The sequence below is a fragment of the Haemaphysalis longicornis genome, unplaced genomic scaffold (assembly GCF_048455015.1).
Source record: "Haemaphysalis longicornis isolate Haplotype H1 unplaced genomic scaffold, Haemaphysalis longicornis Haplotype H1 scaffold_5, whole genome shotgun sequence".
Classification (NCBI taxonomy): domain Eukaryota; kingdom Metazoa; phylum Arthropoda; class Arachnida; order Ixodida; family Ixodidae; genus Haemaphysalis; species Haemaphysalis longicornis.
In genome coordinates, this window is record NW_027526385.1 from 17930142 (window position 1) to 17946282 (window position 16141).

The window sequence follows — 16141 nt, forward strand, 5'->3', positions numbered from 1 at the left end:
TTGTTTCGCGATGAAATGCGACGTTGTGCTTCTGCGGGTGGATAGTGCTTCCCATGGCCTGGATTATCTTTCTCGAGCGACGTACGACTCAACCTCGCATGGGGTATGTGCAGTGTGCGTGGCTAAAAGCCATCTCGGCTTGCGCGCCAGAGTTAAGTGACTTGCTGTTCGTCCCCGCAAACCGCGCGCGAGGTGAGTGCCGAATTTACGAGGGGCAGGAGGAGGCAGCCCATCGTCTGTCAATCGCGGTTCAGACTTGCAACGCATGTTGTGACGTTGTGTTCGTTCGAAACGCATCTATGGATTGTTTTGAAGTGGAAAAAAATGTATCCGTCAAACCTGGGCATTCGGCTCAGGGCGTTCTCTGCGATTGCACGAAAGTGCCACGGGGCTTCAACGCTTTCTTTATGGGACGTACTCCGGTAAGAGAATATCCATGTCGTGTTATGGCCGTGTTGCATTCAATACGAACGGTTAAGCGTTTGTTTACACTTGTTTCATTTGTCGTAAAATGTCCAAGCACTCCGGCACTACGCTGGCAGATCAGCCGGCGAGTCGACGCTGAGCAGACGACTCATCTCTTTGCCGGAAGTGCGTGAAAAAGCCGCCCAATAGCAGGATGTCTAGCTCATGACGAACATCGGGGAATCGATGATGTAGACATGTGAAGATGGCGGCGTCCAAAAACACGAAGGAAAGGGTGAGAAAAAAGCGACAAACTTTGCAACAAAAGTGTGAGCTTTCCGCTGCGCGTAAAAGAGTAATACTTGGCCCAGATGACCTTGACGACCCAATCTAACGATTGCGCTACTTCATTTAGTGTGCTCAAAATGCCTTTCAGGGCCCCTTTAATGCTGCGTTAGGTGCGTCAGTGCAACTGTGTCGGCCGTCTTCTGTGGACTGCGCGCCTTCGTTTTCTGCTTCCCCACCAACCTCTTCCACGTGCACTCCGGAGATCTCAGCCTCCTGTGCGCTGTTATCTCCCAAGCCGTGGCTTACCATATCTAGAGAAATCACGGGGTCTTCAGGAGCAGGTTCTAAGGACTCGCGCCCTGGACTGTCTGGAGACTCTAGCTTTGCTTGCTCGCTGAGCGAGGTGTTGTGCTGGTCACGTCTGGCACAAACGTCCGGTGTGTCTAGCTCGGGTGTTGACTCTATAACCCGCGGGGATGCTGCCTCCAAGTTGAGGTGGACCTGCTTTGACTGTCCTGTTTCGTGCTCAAGACCTCGCCGCCCGGAGCACGCCTTGTTTACCGCAGCACCAAACTCCGCATTGCGGCCGGTGGTTGTCGTCAAAGACAGTATTTGTACTTGTAATTGCGCCACCACACCCCGAAGCTTCTCTGTCTCGGCCTCCAGAGCTGATAGTTTCACTGCCAAGGCATCATCCCGAGAGCATAGCCTGCACAGGTAGCCGTCCGCACCTCGGGCTTCCCGGTACATTTTGTACTCCGTCTCTTCGAGGTACGCCCACCTGCCAGTGTCAGCGCCATCTAGCCACAATTGAACTAACTACATCTTTGTGGCGGGACTTTTTGAATTTTTTTTTTTTTGAAATTTCCCCCTCCAAAGTAGGGGTGCGGCCCTTACACGAGGGCGGCCCTTACACGAGTATATACGGTATCTCGTTCGTGCGGTTGATGGTGTCGCTCCGAAATTTGTGCGCGCAGTTCACGTGCAGCCAGACCTCCGCCATGTTCCGAGTTGTTTCTCCAAACTGCAGCCACACGTTGGACATTTTGATAAACTTTTTCTGACTTTCGTTCACTCGAAGTAGAAGCGAAGGAGACTTATAGTCGATAGATACACCACTACTGCCACTACCATTGTCGGCCTCCAGGGGTACCAGTCCAGCAACCACAAGGTCCACAAGTAATAGTCCATCTGCGTTGGTGGTGTTGTTGTTGCCGCCCGAAGTGCTCCTCGAAGTGGTCACGAAAATAAAGCAGGAAATAATAAAAAAATAGTTCTTGCAGCAGCAGCAACGAAGCATGGCCTTCTTTGTCACTGATGTGGGCGCCACACGACGTCGTCCGTGCGAAATGGAGTTTATACCTTGCTCCGAAGACTCTCAATGTCGTCAGCTATGCACGACCGGTGATCGCGCGAGATGCGTAGACTACGGTTACGGAGTCAAGCGATGCACTGCGGTCCCTGGCTGTGAAAATGACAGCTATTTATCTCCCCTGGTGGTGGCGCACGCGCCACGAAGGGCAACCGGACACGGCAGAAGAGAAGGAGGAGGAGGCGGCGGCGCTCCCGCGGAAGAAGAAGGCGCGCTGAGCGCGCCTATCGCATCCGCCCACGCTGCTGCTGCTGGAAATGAAAGAGCTAAAAGGAAAAAAAGATACGTCCGGGGTGGCCGCCACCACCACGGCGTCTGGGGGAAATGGAGCACACGCCCGCTCCATTAGTTTGCCTAAGCCTAGTTGTTGCAAGGGATCCTGAGACACTACATCCAACATGTCACTGGATCCAATTGCGACCCTATCGATGTAGTTGCAGACGTCTTGAAAAGTTGGTGCTGCAGACGCTAAGTAGGCCGAAAACACAGCCATCTCATCTAACTGCAACCGATCCCGGTGGCTCACATGCATCCGCAAGGGGATCCAAAAGCCCTGCTTGAATCCGGTTTCGGCCAGAGTACGGAGTGACTCGCAAGAATTGTATAAACTCTCCAGGCCCGGATGATGGCCTGTGAGCTGGCTACGCAGTCCGTTGGGCCATATTTCGACCATGTTGGTTGTGCACAGTCCATTGTTGTGAAATTGGCCCCAGATGTCTTTGACAACTGTGTTTGTCATCCAAACGCCCTGCTTGAATCCCGTTTTGTCCAGAATGCTGAGTGGCCTGCAATAACTGTATATATAAACTCTTCCAGGTCCGGATGATGGCTTCTGAGACGGCTATGCACTCCGTTGTGCCATCCTTCGACCATTTTGGTTGGGCACAGTTTGTTGTGAAATTGGCCCCCCAGATGTTTTTGACAAATTTGTTTGTCTGCCTAAAGCCCTCAGAATACTTGGTGAATACCTCGAGCCGGGCTGCGTCCACTGGGGAAACCAGCGGCTGAGCTGTGAGAAGGTCCCTGGTGAAATCTTTGCAGAAGGCGTCTGGTACAAACAGCAGATGTCGCACTCTTTACATTCACTTAGCAATGTTGTCTTCGTGTGCGTAAGTGAACTGCAGGAGTAGCTTGTCGCATTTTGTGTTGAGAGCCTTAACCTTGGACTCCGATGTTGGCTGCAGTCCTGCAATTGCCGCTGCTCCATCTCCAATCAGTGCAGCCCTCAGGTAATTTAACTTCTCCGATGGCGCCAAATCCGAATTCTTGTGAATGGCGGTTTTCGCACTGCTCCCAAAAGGGCTGCCAATTCTTTCGGTTGACGTTAAATTTTAGATTCTCCAATAGACCTTTCCGGAAAGTTGCGCGCGCCCCCAAACGGCGGCCGCAAAGCAGCCTGGGAAGTGTGAGCGTCGCAGCAGCAGCCGCCGCTGCCGCACGGGCCGCTCTTCATGTAGCTCTACCGTGCCAAACCGTGCCGTGCGCGACAGCGCCTGCGGAGGCAGCATTTTTTGACGGTGCAGCTTCGGCGTTTAACACTGTGTGATGCATGCAGAACATCTGCTATCCTGGACAGCTGTTTTATTGACTGGCTTCTTTTTCAAACTTCAGCATTCTTACCACAGCCGGCATTTCTTCAAAAAACTGCTGCATTTTGGGGAGTTGCAGTGTGTATCCCATGGATTCATGCTACACTATGTCTGTATTTGTTTCAAGTACTGTTGCCAAAGAGGTGGCAAGTCTTATCGTGCAATCTTGAGCTCTTTTTCTGTTTTCGGCTGTGTGTAAATATGAAAAAAAGAAATGTTTATTCCAGTCGAAAAAAGACGAGACAGCTGGTATGATATCATTGCAATAAAAGACACGTACACTTTTATTCCGTTAGCAAAACTAACCAATACCGACTAAAAGGTAAAACTTTTCAGAGGGCGCTAATACAAAACACGCATAGTTGACATTTTGCTTACTTATAGATTGAGAAGTGGTTTCTATAGGAAGTTGTTCAGGTAGCAACAAATTTTCCATATCTGGTCTGGCTTGTCAGCCATTGCATTTGGCAAATCATACCACATGTAGTATTTCCAAGTTCTTCACTTCTCGAATAACTCGCTCGACGTGTCTCCTCAGGTTGGCGATGTGCCATGTTCGTGCTTGCTCCGCTACTGTCAGTTGACGCCGACCATTTTACATGGGGGGGTATTTCACGCCAGGTTCACGGAGCTCATCTTCGATCAAGAATCCTGGGTCAGCTATGGCGAGCTGCCTCCTTTGTTTTCACACAGGAAGCACACCACACCTTAAAAGTGGGAAATAATTCCACAATGAGCGACCGAAAAGAAATAGTCGAAATGCTGAATTCACAACAGCAGAAACCCCGTTCCTCCAATGCCGCAGGAAATGGGCTGCAGGCAGTCGCTGTCGTTGGAGAAACCTCATCGTTATCTGCTGGAGCGAAAGCATTGCTTTATCGCCTTGTTACGCCCTTTGCGCTAAAATTTATTACAAAACGGGCGTTGATTACTCCGAGCTGACAGGAGTATCTCGACAGGGCTGCATATCGCTAGTTCATCTTGGATGCCTGGAAGCGGTACGGGCGCTTAGTAGGGCGGCGTTTCGTTCACTTCGCTGCAGCTATATAGGAAACAAAAAAAAACATAAAAAGCATAATTTACGTTATAATGCTGGGCTTAGTTGTCTTTACCGGACGACACCTGTCGGTGAAGACCCGGTGTGAAAAAATGGTCGCATTCGGTCCATGTAACATTTGCGTCTGCTCGCGTTGAAATGGGGTCCACATATCCTGTGATGCTCGGAAGGCTACCACAAAGCGAAGCGGCCATCCCGACCCTGGCGATTTATCCCGCGAACACATTAATCCTATTTAATCTGATTGTCCTTCGGAAACTTGTGCAATGAAACATGCAAATCTCGTAGCGTATTGTTGTCTCAACCGAGCACACAGCATGTTTGTCCGCCTCCTGAAGCTTCCTTGGCGCCATATCGTCAGTAGCGTAAACTACAATCGCCAAGGCAGGTCGTAAACGAGTGTAGCTTTATACACGTGGAAATGCATCACGAATAACGTGTGCACACGATATGGGCTTCTTCGCTTTCCCACTTGGCTCTTCCCCCCCCCGCCCCCGGGCTGCCGGAAGCAAGAGCTGGTGATTTGCATTTTTCTCGGGGAGCTCAAGTGTCCCATTTGTTTTCTATTTCCTCGCGTTGAGGAATTTCTCTTTTTCCGCGGGCCGCCTGAAGCGCGAAGACGCTTTTCAACTGTCAGCAGCTGGTTCCACTCTACAAGCTAGCAGACGACGGTGCTAGCAGACGACAAAAGGTCATCATGTGGTGCAGGCAGTTTCAGAAGGATGCGGAGTTTATTTATTATTTTGGGTTCTATGATTTAAAGATGCTTTCATTGATGCGAAACATAATTTTGAAAGCACAGCATTTCACTCTACTTAAACTTTGTCCTTTGACGGGCTCGCTCCGCGCACGCCGCGCGCGGCGCGATCACCCCGTCGCCGCTAGCACCGCGCGCGCACGCAGTTCCCATGGCGCCTTGCGCGGGCCCGCCAGGGGAAGGAGCGGCGCTGCAGTTTCTGGAAAGGTCTATTCAGGGAGTTTGACCTTCGCCACTGTTGCTTTCCTTGTCATCCGCTCTTGTTAGGTGTTGCCACCACCCGAGTTGTTACTGCTTCGTTTAACCCGGTCTTCAGTCTGGCTAGGCAGGTTACGGTCTTGACGCTATACTCGATGACATGGGTGAACTCGTCCTCTGTCTTCGTCGGTCAGCAAAGGCTCAATTGCCGCGTTCACTTCTTTCAGTTGAGCCTCAACAAGAAGACGTCGTTTGATTAGCACTTCAAGTTCCTCAACACTGGGTGCAGGCAGCGGTAGCAACTTTTCTGCCTCTCCAACAACTTGACTTGGGCTTGCAGAATCTTTCGCTTCTTCTTCTGTTGCTCCATGCCGATCGTTGTCCACGTTCGAGAGGAGTTGATCCCTGTAACTTGCTGATGCACTCGCAGTTCGTTCATCTTTCCAGATCCCGGGCTTCGGCACCAAAATTGTGTAGTAGTGAAGACATGTCAATCCTTTCGATCGCAGTCGTCGATCAAGGAACACCACTACTCGTTCAAGTGCAACGGAAAAACAACAGAACTCTTTTATGTAGAAGCAAAGAAGGTTACAGCGATCTGTTTATGTGCTTTCAACGAACCCACTGCCCCGGTTCCTCACTGCCACGGTCCCTTCTTTCGAGGGAGGGGGGCTATGTTTCCCACTGAAACAAGGACCATATGCTGTGTGTGTGGAGCCCGCCGACGGCCCCACGGCGGTGCCCGCTTCGGTCTCGTCCATTCTCCAGTTTTTGGGGGGTGTTTTCCTCGCATCCTGAGGCTTTTGAATCCGTCTCAACAATGCTATTGGCCTCCAAATCGACATCGTCCGCCTACTTGCCATCCGAGCTATCCCGTACGTTGGTGTCGCTTGTGGGTACGCGTTCGTCATCGGCTCACAGCCCATCGTCTTATGTGCTGTCAGGGCGCTCCAAAACCTATTTTTCCACACCGGAAAACTTCCCTTCTTTGGGCCCACAGAACACACGGCGACCCCTGTTCATCGCCCAGACCTTTTGTTTTCACCAGTAGTATACACGCACTGGGTCAACACTGGGTCAACACCGGCCAGCCGCGCGGTTTCCACATGCTTCAACACACGCTCCGCCACCTTCAATTTAATACCGGCTCTGTAAGCCACACACCAGGAGCACAAAAAGAGGTCAAAACACAGCTGAGCAACAAAACCATCGAGCATAATGGCGAAATGGCGGAACAGCACAGATCAGGGAAAGAGTAGAGTACGGGCTTTGTTTGCACGCTGCAACATTTTCATGGAAGGTTTGTTTTGTGTTCAGCAAAAGGTGCTCTCCAAGTATACAATTTTTAAATTGTGAGCCATGACATTCGCACTTGTGTCTCCTGCTACTGTTGAGATTTTCTTGTTAGAATGCTTTTTTAGCGTTTCTGCCCATACCGTGGCATGATATCAAGTTACTGCGATCGTCAACAGCATGTGGACCTGCTTTCTATGGCATGCCAAGAAACGAGGCACACTGCGGTTGAGTACCAGAGAAACTCTTTACTCACATGGAGCTCATTCTCAGTCCGCGTCCGGACACACACCGACACCAGCACCAAAAAACACTCTCCGTCCCGAGTCCGAGTCTCGCGCACGTGCCTCCGCACCGCATCACCCCCCACCGCTCTCTGTCCACCAGCGCCATCCCTCGGGCGCCATGGTCTCCAAGTCTTGCGGCCCGGTAGCCGCCCGGCAGGCGAGGAGGGCGAGGGAAGGGAGCTCATGGCGAGGGGCTCCAAGCAACGCCCTCTAGCCCAGAAGGTATCGTGCCAAGGCGCTTCCCACAAGCATCAGCAACCATGCTGAAATAAAAACATTGAACCGTCCCTTTTCTATTCCCACTGCATTTTTTATGCAAGGTAACAAGAATGTAAATTCTCCAGAAGCGGGGGGAGGGCATTACGGGGGGTCCACTACGTGAGTAAATACAGTAGACACGGCAAGTTTTTAAACATGATGTTGGCCTAAAAGACAATAGTCAACGGTATTTTCTCTCATGCAAAAGGAAAAATACCGATTTATGCAACCTTTCGCTACCTACTATGCAATTTCAAACCAAGTACCGCAAAACATTCTGATGATTTAGAGGTGGGTAATAGTTCTTTGTCTAGCAAGGCGAGAATTTCGGTGTGTGTGTTTATTACCCAAACGCGCTACTGACGTACACCTGGGTCATTGGTGGATCATGTGACGTACGGTTGGAAACAATGTCCATTTGCGATATGGCAACACCCATGTGCGAGTCTCTGTAATATTTGTCACCTCTTTTTCATGGCGAGCGCGAGTCTGGCCCTGAGTTCACCCCGATGTGCCGTCCATTCGTGTTTCTGAGCCACGGAGGCAAACTGAATGATGGCGGTGAGAACTTGGTCACTCTTAGAGGGCAAGCGCTGAATGGCAAGAACACTGGAAGTGTCAGAATTTTTGTTTAGTTTGTCAGCAAGTTCTTCAGCGCGAATTCTCAGGTCCTCATTTGGCTGCACTGGAAGACCGGGAATCTCAAGGTTCTGAAGGTCACTATATTGTTCCTGCTTAACTTCATATTTAGGGAACTCAACTTCTGAAGTATGTTTTTCCAATTTCTCTTCAATTGAGCGAACCTCGGACACCGTGACCTCCAACTCCTTATCATTAGCTGACGTCCTCACTGTGAATTCGTCGTATTCCCCGCAGAGGAACGAGACCGACTTTTGCACTTTATCTGCATACAACCGTAAAATATCAACGGCTGCTTTGAGGCAGAGAAGTTGGTCCACTTTTGATGGAGGCTTAGCAGTGAGTTTACATCCACCTTTAAAGCAAGGGATTCAAGCTTTTCTTCAGTGGATGTTGTCTGGTTGTGTAATGCATCAGAACTAAGTGCAGGAGTACTGGATGGATGTAGTCGACCATTTGAAGTTTGGGTCTGGAAGGCGGCAACCAGATAAACCGGTTTTGGCTTCCAGGCCCAAACTTCAAACGATCGTAACTTCTGCTACAGACCAGACAGAATGATAATGTTATTAGCCTTATTTCACTCCTTGTTTTTTGCACAGTTCACTGGTACCTTGTTCAGCTGCATCCCTCCAGCAGTTCTTTTACAAAGGGTGTAAAAAAATCAAATACAAAAATCCAAATAAAATTGAATATAGTCGTTTCACACAAAAACAAGTTTTATATCTACAATCAGAATGAAAAACTACATATGCCGCTCAATTTTCATTGTCATAACTGCAAAAATAAACTTTTTTGGTTTAAGACCAGTGTGCCCCCTCAAGTTAGGGGGCGCCAGGGTCAAATTTTTATACAGGAGAAACAAACGACAAAAATACATAGGTTTCTATGTGGCACTTGTCGGCCAAACAGGATTTTTATAATATACTTTGTGAAATTATGCGCATTGGGGCAGTGGAAGTCTACGAAATACACATCAGGCATTAGCCTGCATTGCTTTCCGCAGCCGGAAACCCAACGCAAGCTCTGGATATCAAAGCTGAAATTTTGAAGGAACGTTGGACTCGGTCTGTAGTACACTTCAGCACAGAGTGCTTCAGGCACACCTCAGACGGAAATGATAATAACAGCGCAGAAATCGCCACAGTCATGAAAAGCCGTCCACTAAAGGCTTTACAATCATTCGCGGCGGTGAAAAGACAGTGCCTTTTTTACAAGAACAGCTGTTCCGTCGGTCAATCTACCCGTGGTGAACACGACACGCCACCGAAAGATGCAAGTTTTTCGAGAATTCGCATTGAACGTTCCACCTTACCAGGCACAAAAGAAGTTCGGCTCAGGTCACTTTTAATGAACGGTGTGTGTACGTAGCAAGTTCCATACCTACGAATTGAGTCGCGAGTCGACTCAGTGCGGCAATGTATCTATCGTCTTCGCAAGGGCCCGCTTGCGAAGATGATAGATACCCCACAGTGCACGTTACGCCGAAATGAAACTTGAACATGCTAAAAGCTGCTCTCAAAATATTTTTTTTTTGCTAGCAACCTTCACTTCAAAACAACGCACGCAACAGTGGTCTAAAAATGCGTTCATTCCATAACATCAGCACCGGTCACCTGCAACGCTCACGCCACTGGCTACCGTTAAAACAAGCTCATGTTTGCAAAATGAGAGCGCTGATAAAGAAATGCCAGGATACAGCACCGCGGACGTAAAAAAAAAAAAAAAAAACCGAGCATAGTACAATAACACGGAACGATTATTTTAAAATTTTGCACCTGTTGCGAAAGAGTCAGGACCGCGGTACTTACAGGTAGCAACGCAAAACACGTTCCCAGCACAGACGACGACCCGTTATCCGCACAAAATAGGCAGCGCTACACGTACCACACACTGTTGCGTGAATCGGTATCCAATGGTCGCACTAGTAGGGATGGGCGAATAGTGAGTTTGAGGTTCGAAGCGAATTCGAAGCGAATAGTGATTTGGTCGAATAATTTCGAATCGAATAGTTGAATAGTGCGCATCGCAAATCACGAAGAAAAATGAGCAACTTTCTACCTGACTAATGTACACAATTCTTTCTAATAATTAGAACTCACTTAGGCACAGCATTCAATTGAACATATTTGGTGCAAAGCTTATGACAGAAAAACAGCACGATGTATTTCACGAAAGCCTAAAGCTTTCCTTTGCTGCATTAACAAGTTTCCATGAAGAAATGCCTGTTGCGCCACATGCTCTGGGAGCAGCAGTTCCCGCCAGCTGCTGACATTTCCTGCCATTGAGAAGAGCCTCTTACTCCTCCCCTGTGTGGCAGGAATCGAGAGACACTTTTGTGCCACCCTGTCCAGCGCTGGGTACAGCCAGCTGCCTTGGCTCTTCCACCACTCCAGAGGGTTTTCAGACCGCGGGAGCACAGGGGTTCCCAAGTAGTCTGCCACTTATCGAGAAACACTGTCGTTTGCGCTCTGCTGCTCTACGCTAGAGCTTAGCGAAGAAAAAACTCCCCACAGTGTTAGCTGGAGGCTTCTCCATGTCTGGGCAAGCAGATGTCTGGGGACGATCATCTGGCACGAGCTCAGTTGCTGCAGCTACAAGTGTGGCTTTTGCTCACTTTTTTTTACTCTCTTCGGCGTAACAAATGTCTTTGTAGCAAGGGTCAACTAGCATGGCATTAGCTGGAACAAGTGCCATTTTTACGTCGGGATACCTCGTTGCAATGCTGCGCAGAAGGCTCCTTGCAAACGATGCTGCCTCCTCACCTTCATGGACTTGCTCACGCAGCACCACCTCTGTGCAGTGGACAAGGGGAATCACTTGTGAAAGTGTAGGGTAGCGATCTGCGCACAGCTCGGTCGTTGCTTGGTCCAGGGGCTGCAACACTTTCACAGCTGAAGCCATTAATTTCCACTCTCTCGAGCTCAAGTTTTCCACATCAGACTCGCAAAGTTTGAGTGATATTGGATCACGGAGTTCGACGAGTCTCTCCATCATGGCATACTCGCTGTTCCAGCGTGTGGGGACGTCTTGGATCACTTCGTGCTGGGCCATGTGCATGTCCTTTTGGATGTTCATAAGCCGTGCACGTGCACGCGCGCTTCTTTCGTAGCGACCTACAATTGATCGCGCCTTGGCACAAAGCTGGGAAAAACTGACCACTTCCCTTTTGGTGTCATTTATGCAGAGCTGCAGGGTGTGGGCAAAGCAGAGAAGTCCTGACCAGTTGGATTTGACGACCGCTGAAACAAAGTTCCTGCCGTTGTCAGTAACGACAAAAATCGGGATGTGGTCGGGCAGGCCCCGATCGTCGATCATGTCTCGTAGAAACTGAGCTATGTTTTCTCCAGTGGCATCGGCTTGCAGACGAGGGCGTATGCGTGCTACCTGAAGTCGTGATCCATCGTGTGGGCCGTAACACATCTGTTGTCAGAGTGACGCACTCAGCACCACTGTTGTCAAATACGTCCCGAACGCGCTCCTTCAGTTCATTTTTTTTGGTCTCGTACAAATTTGGAACGACCGTTCGCGAAAAGGTCTTGCGCGAAGGGACGACGTACTCCGGGATTGCACAGCGGATCATGTCGATGAAGCTGGGTTCCTCTACCACGCTGTATCGTTGCAGGCTGCGGGCGATGAATGCTCCGATTTTCTTGCTCATCTCCTGTGCTTTGGTACATGACGGCTGAAGTTGCAGCTTAGGCCACGGTCAGCTGTGATAAGTCCCTTCGCTTCACTTTTTTTTTTTCGGCAAGCCATAAAGCCTATGTAGTTCTGCGTATTCTTTGTGCTTGCCCGGTTGTCATTTCAAATGCACGACGAGGGTCGTAGTTGTACCACTGGGGGTTCAAGGTTTTCAAGTGCGTCTTGGCACAAACGAGAAGTCAACAAATACTTAAAAGCAGCAGGGAAAGCGTGCTGGCAAGGGTAACACGGAATCCTTCGGCTGTTTCTTCGCTCAGGAACCCACTCTTCTTAGGCATAGCCTTTTCCCAGGTCGCTAAGAACTCTAGAAAGCGTCTGATGATTCCTACTTCTTTGCTGTCTGGTCTTAAGCCTCGCTTTGAGTACCTCGATGTCATGACATCTATGAGGTCTCGCATCACAGATACGAACGCAGAAGTAGCCTTGGTGCAGCCGGTATGATACCGGTCTTCTACTTGACTCTTGTAAACATACAGGCCCCTTAAAACTTCCTCACTAAAGAAAGTGAAGGCTAAGTTAACCCGCATTTTTTCAAAGCCATTAGGCTGGCAAACAGACATTGTGACGTGCGGCATTGCCCCGAGTGTCACTGAGCTTGAAGCGTCGCATTCGCAGGCCTCCTTTACATATTCATTTCCAACTCGGCCATCTAGTGTTTCGAGCCCTTTGGAGGTTACAGCGTTACGCACACATTTCACCAAATGGGGAAAGTCGGACAAGAAATGCAAATATGGGCTGGGATCCACACTTTGCACACTGTCGTTTCGAGCGTCCCGCTTACACCGACAATTTTTCCACATTTTGCGGTTCCACGAAGCCCCATCGGTTGTGACAAAAATCCACAAAGAACCCCGATTTCTCGGCACAAAGCACAGCGTCAACAATTATTTTGGCCAGAATGTCTGCCTTTACGTTGCTTTGCGCACCAAACGCACCGAGAATTTGTTGCCAGTTGCCGGTGAATGGCTGAAACAAAATTACAAGGCCATGGTCACACTGAACACTTTCTTGCTCAGGCGAGTTATACTTGCCAAGGTCAACAAAACCGTCTACTTTCCCGGTGCTGCTTACAGTCAAGTTTTCGGACAGTTTCATTTCATCGACAAGTATGCCGCCGTGTTGGTGATAAGGATCAATAGCCTGTGCTTTCTCCGCGATAGCTGAGAGCACTTCTTCGTTGAAGCCAAAACCACTCATACTTACGGACATAAGTGCGCAAGCATGAAGGGCTCGGTAGAACCATAATCTTGTGCTTACGAATGTGCTCGTAGAGACGTGGGCTTTTCACATGCATCATATTGCATTCAAGGATCCACTCTTGCTGAAAAATCATTCCGTTTGTTTTTCTCCTTTTAGATGCTCTGAAGCATTCACGTACCTGCACTTGCTGCTCTTTTGGCAGGCTTTTGCAACTTCTCTTCAAAACTAGAGCTACTTATAGTTTCGTTATTGTGCTTCATCTTTTCTACAGTCTCGCTCAACTTTGCAGTGCTGCGCTTTTGCCGTCGCAGCTGCGCATTTTTTTGCGTCAGCTTGCTTGTGACGTTAGCTCTTGCCTGTCTCACTTTCGTACGCTTGTAGCATGCCTGGTTTATCAGGAGCTTACGAAGGTACTTGCACTGCTAGCATCGGCTTCTATTTTGGGCCGTCCCACAACACTTCACGCTGTGCAGTTTCCCTCCATGTAGCCTGTGCTTTGTTCTGATCTGCGCACTTTGCATTCCTGTTTCCATCTCAAACCCCTCGCAAGGAACCAAGGCATCAATTTCGATCAGAAGGTCCTTAACAGCACTAATGCTGTCGACATCCACTGCTTGTACAACGGCACCCTGTACATATGCCGTGCAATGAAAGGTTGAAGCATTACATGAACACAAAAGTAACTTTTCAAAACACAGAGTTCCACCACTTGATGCACACACGGAGAAGGCCACAACATCCGTGTTGTTCGGAAATTCGCCCAGTACTTACTTGGAAGGTCGTCTTGCGTCACGCTGGAGGTCGTCTTGCGTCAGCAGAAATATTTTGGGAATGAGAATGGCAGGGGTTATTAAGTTATGTTCCTCGGTATTCAGGACTGTGTATTAAGAGCATTTGCAGAGCTCAGAAAAGTTCAAGATGGCATGGCTTTTGTAAAGCTCCCTCAATATTGCTGTCAGTGGGGGTAAACTTGTCCACTTCCAAGGGTGGAGCTGTTCCAAATCGGTTTTTCTTGAGGTCATTTTTTTTTTAATGTGGAGAAGCAAACGTTCAGTGTGTGTAAACAGTAGTGAAACGTTAGTACGCGTGCTCCCCTGCACCGTCCGAAGTGCCTTGTCTGGGCCTTGAAATCCCTAAATATCCTTGAATTCTTGTCCCTGAATCCTGTACGTACCCTGGAGATGGACACACCATAGAGTTTCATAACTCTATGGGACACACTGCACACCGACACAGGCGAGCTAACTCAACGAGCGATAAGCGAACATTTCCCGCGCAGCCTTAGCACGTCGAGAAAACCAGTACGTTTCAAACAAGCTGTCGCTGCGACACCAACACTCATTGGTCTAAACAATCACGCGACCCGTGGCTGTCTGCAAATAAATGCTTACAAAGAAAGAAAGACAAGTTGATGTTGAGGCAGGGAACGATACGGAGGGGGAAGCTGGCCGCCGCCTCCACCACCCTCCCCCATTCTTTCCCCAGCACTCTGCGCTTATTGAATGGTCGGAATCAATACAAACACACAAAAATTCTGGAGGTCACTGCTGTTTTTGTTTCCCTCTCCTGAACGACAGCACGCCAAGAAAGCGCGGGCAGCCATTTAGGGCAGTTCGGTGGCTCCTACGGCTGCGCGCGATTAGCGAACTTTGCGAAGCTTTTCATGCGTATATAACCAGGTCAGTGTCGCACGTATATGGGCATATATGGTCTGCGAAAGCCTGTGAAGGTATCTCTGCCATCTTAAGCGTCTGCTGGGTGAGACTGTGTTCAGTGGGGGAGACAAAGTTTTGCACCTGTTGGGAAACCAGTACACCGACGCGAATGCAGTTTCTTACCAATTTAACTGGAATTTCATTCGAACACCCAGAACTAAACAACGTTAAAGACTTCACGCCTCTGTTTCTTCTTTTAGTAACTTTTCTCGTTAAGCAGTTGTACAGATTCTCATAGCCGGGGTAAGAATGACCATGTGCGGCTGCTCTCGTAGAGGGACGGCTGAATGTCAGATCTCTAAGTGAGGTTTTAGTTCGGACAAAATGCTGTAAGACAAGCTGGCGAAATCTTCTCGGGAAATGTGTACAGTTGTAGTAATTCTTTCAGATCAACGTATACTCAAAAGTGCTCCCTAGAATCGGATAAATGGCTAAATACTGTTCTCCAGAAATATCGGGTACCTCTTTGGCCGTGTGAAAAAGCCTGTGTTGTCCGCTTTGTTTCCCCTCTATTCAGTTTCTCAGAGCTGCTGCAGGCGCCACTTTAAAATCTTCTCTCCAGTAGGGCAATGCATGCGAATGTTCATTGCACGTGCACACGTACTGGCAAGAGAAATATGCAGGTGGATTAATGTGAGCCGTACAAAAACAGTGAATCTAAGGTGGCTTACACTTGAGATAAACTGCATAAAAGGAGTGTGTACGTGGAAAGATATGGGAAAATAAAAAAAAGCATGAAGAAGGAAAAATGATTGTGTTGCTTGTGTGCCACACTGAAATGACAGCATAAAAGTCAGTCGTATATCATGAAGACAAGAATGTAAAAGCGCAAAGTTATGGCATGACAAGCTCACGTACACGCTTGCGAAAGAGAGTCGGGAAATTGATAAATATAACTAAGCATTCAGAGTACCGGTTGTACAACCACTGCATTTGGAACAGAGGGCACGCAGACATTTTGGATTATGAAAAACATCATGTTTCCTGGTCAACTTCTGCGGCACATAGAGTGGAACATGCTGTAGCAGGACTACACAAGACACTGACTGAGCCGTGAATAATTTTGAATAGGTAAAGAAGATCTGCCTTATTCCGTCTGGAGATTAATCGTGATAGCGTCAATGCAGAAGATCTGAGTTGGCGAAACTCATTTTGCCACCTTTTTGCCCCGTTTTCTTGGCTTGCTTGGGAGCTCGATTTTTCCTCGCCAAAGCTTGTTTCAGTTCAGCAAAAACCATTGCAGAAAATTGCCTTTCTTTTCGATTTTTTAGGTGCAAATTTACTAAGTTTACTCAAGCCGCCGTGGAGAACTTCATTAAAAAAATCCGTCTGCTCGTCAGCGTCATTGAGGTTGGCTATTGGCGACCACTCAATGCTATTG

The 16141-nt window shown here is 48.7% G+C and overlaps 1 pseudogene; it reads right to left on the reverse strand.

Moving 5' to 3' along the window:
* Positions 1 to 10160: 10160 nt before the first annotated feature.
* Positions 10161 to 11544, reverse strand: LOC144139084 (zinc finger BED domain-containing protein 4-like; annotated as a pseudogene).
* Between the last annotated feature and the right edge of the window lie 4597 nt (positions 11545 to 16141).